Consider the following 8,242-nt stretch of genomic DNA (forward strand, 5'->3'; position numbering starts at 1 on the left):
ATTAAAACATCTTTTTATTTTAGTATTATAATTTTTTTATTTCACGTAATTTCGATAACCCCATATTTCATTTTTACATATATCTTGTCAAAATTGGACTGATAAATTTTTGTGATCTTAATATTATATACTTCTCATCCGTTTTGTGATCGTTAATATTATATAATTTCAACATTAATATATATATATATATATATATATTCACACTATTAATTAATATTTTTCATAATTATTAATTTAGGTTCATTAATATGTTGGGTATATGATCAAATATACATTAATAAATTAATAAATATAAACTGTCATTAATTAATCAATATATTTATTAATATTATTTAAAATTTAGTTAGTATTTTATTAGTATCTATAAATTAGTAATACCAATATACTTATATAAAAGTATAAGTATATTAAAAATAAAATTAGAAATATATGATTAAATATAATAGTTTGTATTAAATATACAAGCAAATTTTCTTAACTTAAATACAATGGCAGTAGGTATATCCTAAATTCCGACACTGTAATTTCTCCTTTATTGTTTATGCCACATAAACAAAGTTAAATTAATTTATTAAAACTTATTGTAAAATTAATAATTTATATTTAGAAAAATAATTTTATTTTTCATACACAACTTACTACTTTTAATCAATTTTTTCAATTATTTTTGTTAATTTATAAAACTGAAATTTGAAATTATATATGAAAAATTCAAATTCAAATTTATTTAAAAAACTGAATTTGTGTGTCATAAATTCTTGAATATTATTATTATTATTTTAAAAAAGTTTTTTTATTCTTCTTCAGGTTTCAGTAGAGATTTGGTGTTGGCTTTTAGGGCATTGAAGAATCATTGGAGAAGGAGGAGGAAGCTGTAGGTGGTGGTTGTGGTGCGAACGAAGGTGCGAGAGGAGGAGGAGGAAGCTGCGGGTGGAAGGCGTCTCCGCAAACGGAGACGAACAGAGGTGCGAATGGAGGCGCGAGCGGAGGTGAATGGAGGCACGAGCGGAGGCGAACGAAGACGCGAACGGAGGCGAGCGGAGGTGTGAGCAGAGGCGTGAACAGAGGCGCGAACGAAGGTCTGCAAGTATTTACCTCTACCTCCATGTGTTCTTTAAAATTGTTTGGATGAGTATTTGTAGCTTTAAATGATTGCTCCTCCATTGTTGAACTTTTGTTCATCTTTTGTTCATGGGCTTTGAAGCTCATCAAGGAAAAGATAGTCAATATCACTGGATTCTTCATCTAAAGGACTTCACCTGTGTTGATAGGTGGAATTGAAAATTTGAAAAATATACGATTCACCTGTGTTTAAAATTTATCTGAATTAATTTTTGACAAGGACCTTATGTTTTGAGGGAATAAAGTTATGATGTGTGAAAACGTGATCTTTGTAACGTTTTGAATAATTTTGATTCGAAAGTGTTCTAATATTTTTGGTTGCTGGATGAAACAATGATAAATATAATGGAGGAGTTGACTGGTATACCTATGAGGTTATGTTCATATGGTTTATTAGTTTTTTCTCATTCATTTTAAAATAAAGCTCATTTTGGTTGGAGAGGGAAATGGCTTAGTTGTAATGTAGTGGAGTGGTGCTTCTTTCCACTTTTGATGAATTTGGTCTATTGTTGTATTTTACATAATTGATGTTTATTTCTGCAGCAAGCTTTGTGATGGAGATCAAACTCAAGTGGACATGGAGGCCAATGATCAAAAGCAAGAAGAGGTTGAGGCTCAAATGGAAGACTCTCATGGAGTTCAAGGCTTACAAGAAGCATGTTCAAAGCTTTAGGAGCTAATGGATGTTTGTTTTCTCTTTTTGTAATTTCTTTGTTTGAAGGTGCTTAGAGGAAAACATAAGAAACCTCTTTTGTCAAAGCATCTTTAGGTCTTTAGTTTAGGAGTCTTAGGGGGGTGTGCGTTTAGTAGAGAGGTGTAGAGGTAATAGGGAGGTGCCAAAGTGAGAGAGGAAGTCACACCTTCCTCATGCTTGGCGCCACTTTCATGTATTTGGGGGGAATTTTGAATTTAATTAGCTTTGCTTTTCAGCACCTCTAGGCTATAAATTAAGGTGCTGCCCTTGTATTTTTCAGATTTGAATTTTGAATTAGAGAAACTCTACTCAAAGAGAATTGGAGAGCTTTGTGCCTTCCTCACTTAGTCTTATCTTGAGAGTTCTTTGGTTACCTCAAGTGGCGGCTTTGCACACTCATCTTGGAGTCTCCATCCTCTAAGTGGCGTGATCATCCAACCATTCCTCCATCTTCATGAGTTTTCTCTTCTCCTTCCTTCCTTCTCTTTTTATGTTCATGTCTTAGTTTGAGTTCTTGCATTTTTCAGTTCGGCATTTTCAGTTTACTTGTGATTTGCTTCGGTTCCTTTCATTTCTACCGATTCATCTTTGTTTCTTCTTCATTTCTAACTTAATTGTTCGGTGCAATTCTGTTCTTATACATTTTGTTCGGTGCTTTTTCCTTTTCAATCAATTTGTTCGGTTCAATTTGACAATACATTGAACTTCCATATGAGTTTGGGTTTTGGTACTAGTCTTGGTGAGTTCTTGATCATAGAACCTTGATCCAATTCTATCATAAAGTGCCTATCTCATATCCAACTCAAGATGATTCCTAAGAATGTCAAGAATCATTCATATTGTGCTATTGGAATCATATCACTTTGGTTGGCGAGGCTTCAAGTGAAGAGCAACTTTTTTTCTTCTGAAAATAGCTCGATGATGGATAGCATTGGCTGTGAGCTCAATACCTATCTTGAAAAGATTAAGGTTTGCAGTTTCCTGTTTTAAGTGTTAGTGGCTGTCCTTTATTGGACTCCTTCTTGAAGCAGGCTTTCTATACTTTTCTATTTAGTTCCTTAATTTTACAAGCTGACTCTGTCATTAGATGTAACATCTGATTGTTTCTGGTTTCCATTGCTTGTTTCTTAGTTAGCCTAATTGAGGACATTTACATGTCTAGTCTTCTCTGGCAGGAATGTCCATAGGACTTGGATAATTAACAATATTTGTCTTAATACTGATTGAATGCGGGAATTTTCTAAATTAAGTTTCCTTTCTGGTTTAGTTAATAATTTGAGCAATTGGTAAAATTTTGTTCTCGTTGCTGTTATGCATGTGGTTTGTATTGGCACTTTTTTCATTATTAATTTTTTTTCTCATGGGGCCATAATTAATTTTGTTATCACCTCGAGGGAATAGGGGATGGCTGCTCAATGACCTCAACTATTTATGCTTTTCATTAAGTTTAATTTTTTTACTGTTGCATAATTGTTAAAGTACAAGTTTGAAAAATATGTAGGACGCTTGGTAACTAGATAATTAGCTCAGGATAGGCTGCACTCTGAAGTTTAATTTCGTTTCTTTCTATATATGCTACATAGGAAATTTGTCTTGTGCCACAAATTGGTCACAAAGGTTAGTTCTAATTACATTTTTAATTGGCATAATTTATGCAAGCAGGTTTCTCCCTGTGAGAATAACTCATTGTTTGCTTGTGGGAACTGTACTTGAAATTATAGTCTAAACTTCAAGGTTTTATATGTCAATATTATATTATTTTCAGCATACATTCCAACATTGATTCTCTTTTACTTTGTATTATTCTCATCTTCATCAGATTTGTTGGAATACTTGGTATTCTTATTCCCTTGTGCATAAATCCATTTGCTAACATTCTGCCTCAGCTTTTTTCTTTTCCTCACTCTTTCCTAAATCCCTCCAAAATTTGCCACCTACTCCAGAATCAATCTACTTAAAGAATTGGCTATGATATTATGCTTGCTTTTTTATATTCACAAGGAGAATATTATCCCAACAAGACTTATTGGACCTTGCAACACAATTTTTGTTTAATAACCTCTTTGAGAAATTTAGGTCCTTCCACTTGTGTTCTTAACCACCAAATCGTGACCCAAACTCACAAAAAAGCAAGAAAGTGGAAATCAATTTGGTAGTACTTAGTATAAGCATAAGGACTTGGTTAGTTGATTACTAAAATCAGATACTTTTAGATGAAGTCGTGGTGCTAAAAGTTCAGTATTGTAGTTTCTACTAGATACTTCATTAGAATTATTTTATGTTCTCAGAAATAGTAGCTAAAATGATGGTTAAGGTAATAAACAAAGGGAAAACTAGAGAAGAACCTTAGGTATGCTATCGCTTAGAGTATTTAAGAATTCTTTGTATCTTCCAACACCAGTCAGGAAAGACTTGAGGTGATTCTTTGAAATTGCTGGTTCTGTAATATTTCCACCATATTCGACCACTATAGTTTTTACATGTTCAGATAGATGAAACTCTGCGTCACATTCCACCAGAACACTTTGGAGATTTGCAAGGCTTCTAAGAAATGCTGCAATTTCATCCCAACTATTATCCTCCATATCCACGAAGGGATGAATATAAGATAGGGGATTCATTGATGGCCACATCCGAGACCGAATGATAGAAGGAAAAAGATTATGTGACAATCCTTCACATCCACGTAGGAATATATATCCAATGCTTTTTGGGCTTACAATTGTAAAAGGCAATTGTTTCGTAACTGTATTTTCAGCCATTATATTTATCAAGGATTTCAATCCCACTATATCTTTTTCCATTAAGTCAATCTTTGACTTTATATTATATTTGCACTCAATGTTTTATGCCAATATTCCAAAATAAAATATAAAAGTTAAATAAATCGATCACTACTGAAAATAACAAAGTGAGACTTATATTACGTGGATATAATTATTTTAGATTTTTATTCAAAAAGCGCATGTAGAAGTTTTTCAACACCACGTTATATAGTTCAATTCCAATCAATCTTTATATATGAATCCCATTTTGTATAGCAATGAGCAGAGTTGTTGGATCACAGTCATATTATTACTATAAGACTTTGTTTTTCCCTATTTGGTTTGTTGCATTGTTATTTGTCTTCCACTCTAATAATCCCTTCACTAACAATTACTTAAGGGTTAGGTTAAGTGTGTTTTTATTGCAAGTTCTAAGTTAACTTAAACGTTTATTGTTCTACTGCTTTCTTTTTCTCTCATCACAATCATTCTCTTTTCTCTTCACTCTCTTTATCCCATTTCTCCAAAACCGTCACAGTTTATTACTATTCTCATATGCATCATTATTTCTCCAAAGTCTTTGTTCTAAACTTGCCTCTGCATTCATTTCCTTAGTTTGTAGTTTCTTCTTTCTTATTCTTTTGTATGATATCAGGATGAAACTGTTGGCAATATGGCTAATCAATGGTTGATTATATCTCACTTTGTATTAGTTTTCCATGATGGTGACTAAACCTTTATTATTAGGTTGAAGCTAGTTTTACTTATTTTGATTCAATATGACATTCTTCATCTCTCTTGTCTACAGGAAAAATATATATAGCAGCAGCTCTATATAAAGAATAGAACCTCCTCCAAAGATCAGTTACAAAGTGAACCAACAAAGGTATGCTTCTCTTCCTGTCAACCCAATACTTTCATATTTGCATCCATTTTTTACTTTCTCCATTCAGTGTCCTGTTTTCTCTCTCCTAAAACAAGTGTATACATTAAGAATTTGTTGTAGTCAGATTGCATTAATGGAAATCCTCGAAGGTAGAAAGTGGATGTATAAAAGATTGGACATAAACAAACATCTTGAACTTAGGACAAAACATGTCAAGGAGCGGACTCTTGAAGAAAAGATGGAGCTATTGATGAAAACTCATGAAGAGCAAAGTGAACGCATGCGCAAACAAGATGAGCAGATGCAACAAATCATGCAACACATTCAAATGAATAATCCCATCTCAGGTTCTTCAAATCCTACTACCAGTGGACATCATCAAGGAGACAACATTGGAGATGATAGTTCATAAGAAGATTAGTTGGATGCTTAATTATATAATAGATTTGACTCTTTTAACTAGTTTTTAATACTTTTCGTTGTGTAATACGATTTACTTTTAATTTGAGTACAACTCCTTCTTAAACTATGTATTAGAAGTTCACTCATATTTAGCTTGATTGAATTTTGAGTATCTATAAGCAGGTTTGAATTTTTGTTTAAATAGGTATGAACAATAAATATAAAAATAGCCATCGAAACTGAAATACCAAATTAGCGACCGAAATAGAATCGGTCGCTGTAATTAAGAAAAATATTTAGCCATCGAAATCAAATCAGTCACTAAAGGGGTCTCTATATAGCCACCGAATTAGCCACCAAAAGTTTTTTTTAATTAATTATTTTGACCCATTAGTGACCAAAAATGGTGGTCGTTATCACCTCTATTTCAGCCACCGATTTAGCCACCAAATTTTTATAAAAGTTTGGTCGCTAATTTGGTCTCTGATTTTTGTGACCAAATTTTCTACGACCAATTTAGCCACCGAAATTTCGGTTGCTAATTTGGTTTCTAAACTTTGGTGACCAAATATTCTGGGACCGATTTGGCCACTGAAATATCGGTTGCAAATTAGCGACCACCGTATAATTCGGTCGCTAAAGGCTTTGCGACTAGAGTTTTCGCTTCCATCTTTATTTGGTGGCTGTTTCGGTCGCAGATCCGTTTAGCGACCGATTATAGTACTGTTAGCGACCAAATTTGGTGGTCGCTAAAAGTGATTTTTTTTGTAGTGTCTGTTCTGGTATTGAGGAATACTATTGTGTTCTTGAATACTTCGTGGATTGTTGGTTCTGGGGATAAAATGAATTTTTGGAATGATCTTTTGTGTTCTGCTAGGAACTTACTTTTCTCTTATTGCAGGTGTGCCTTATATGGATAAACTTAAGCTTTTTGCGAAAGTTTCTTATGCTAGAAATAACACTAATTGGAACTTATCTCCTTCTGTGGGTAATCTTCATGAGATTCACAATTTGTAGAACATGGTTGCTACTCACTAATAACTACATTTCTAATCATATTTAAAGTGTTTAACCTCTTATTTCTTATACTATAACTGAAAATAAATCTACTATTTAAATAAAATTTACCTAATCACGATTAATTGGACCTTAATTGAAATTACTGACTAAATTTGAATTTTAAACATATTCTCTCACTTTTCTTGTGTCTAATTATCTCCATAGATTTTGTGTCTTGATAATGACATTGAATTGAAGAATAAAATTATTTTGAAGTATAGAAAGTTCGGTTGACAAAGGACTAGAGAATCTCACTAGATGGTCTCATAAGACGATCCATTAGGTGGTCTTCCTAGACCATCTACGAGTGTACTCTTCTTTGAAGAGGAAAGACACAAATTATGTGATTCTATTACTTTCTAAAGAAACAAGGACTAAATTAGATCAAATGTTTTACAAAGATTGTTCTTGCCGGTTGACTCCATTCCCAAGCTCTGGCTCTGTCTATCTCTGTTGGAATTTGCTCTTCCTTTTGGAAGGTTGGAACGTGGCTCCGTTGAGACAGAGGGGGTCTTATCTGTTGATTTCACTCCGATGATCAAGTCAGTACAGGGCTTATAAGAAACAAGAAGTAATTAGTTTCAGTCCTAGAAACAACATACTTTTATCTGGGATCTCAAGTACCTTTTATAGCCTACCTCTTGTAACAACTTTCTATCACGAGAATATCATCTCAACTGAAAGCATACTCAACAGGAAAATATTCTTTTTTAGGGCACACGTGTCTCAACTGAACAAAATTTCCCCCCTCTGGAGTGCACAAAATCTTAACAGAATAACTGCCTAGGTACCAATTCATATAACAATATCAGGGGACCATTTTGTTTTACGTAGCCACCCTCAGCATGGTGTGACACTATACATGCAACCTAACTTATCATGTCCTAACACATATGAGCTTAGGTTTAGAAAAAAACGTTTTACTCGCACTAGACTCATACGCACTGAGTGCACCCTAGGTCCATTACTACCCCTTGCTGACCGCCTAGATCTTGCGCACAAAGGGTTATGTTGAGTATACAAAAAATAGTTAACACACATATCTTGAGCCCAACCACATGGTCCATCAACTTGGCCCAAAAGTCAAGATGACTTGTCAGGGGCATATGCTGAGCTCCGACCAGTGAGCACTGAGTTCTAAGCGCTCTGGTCCAGTACAAAGATATTCTACAAAATAATTCTATATAATTCTTAGTTGATTAAGAGCAAATCTCCTTCAAATCTTCTACAATATATCTCTCGCAACAGATTCGATTGTGTTGGACTTAGTTGATAAAAGTTTGAATTGCATATCTCAGACAATACTAGAAA

At 33.6% G+C, this 8,242-nt stretch overlaps 1 long non-coding RNA gene across 1 annotated transcript; it reads left to right on the forward strand.

Moving 5' to 3' along the window:
• The first annotated feature begins 807 nt into the window (after nt 1-807).
• Nucleotides 808-5,976, forward strand: LOC137826422 (uncharacterized). Its single transcript, XR_016515175.1, has 3 exons — nt 808-1,082; nt 3,321-5,470; nt 5,579-5,976. It is a non-coding gene; the product is annotated as an uncharacterized LOC137826422 (long non-coding RNA).
• The last annotated feature ends 2,266 nt before the right edge of the window (nt 5,977-8,242 follow it).

This window comes from Phaseolus vulgaris, chromosome 8 (assembly GCF_051622355.1).
Source record: "Phaseolus vulgaris cultivar YP4 chromosome 8, ASM5162235v1, whole genome shotgun sequence".
Taxonomy (NCBI): Eukaryota; Viridiplantae; Streptophyta; class Magnoliopsida; order Fabales; family Fabaceae; genus Phaseolus; species Phaseolus vulgaris.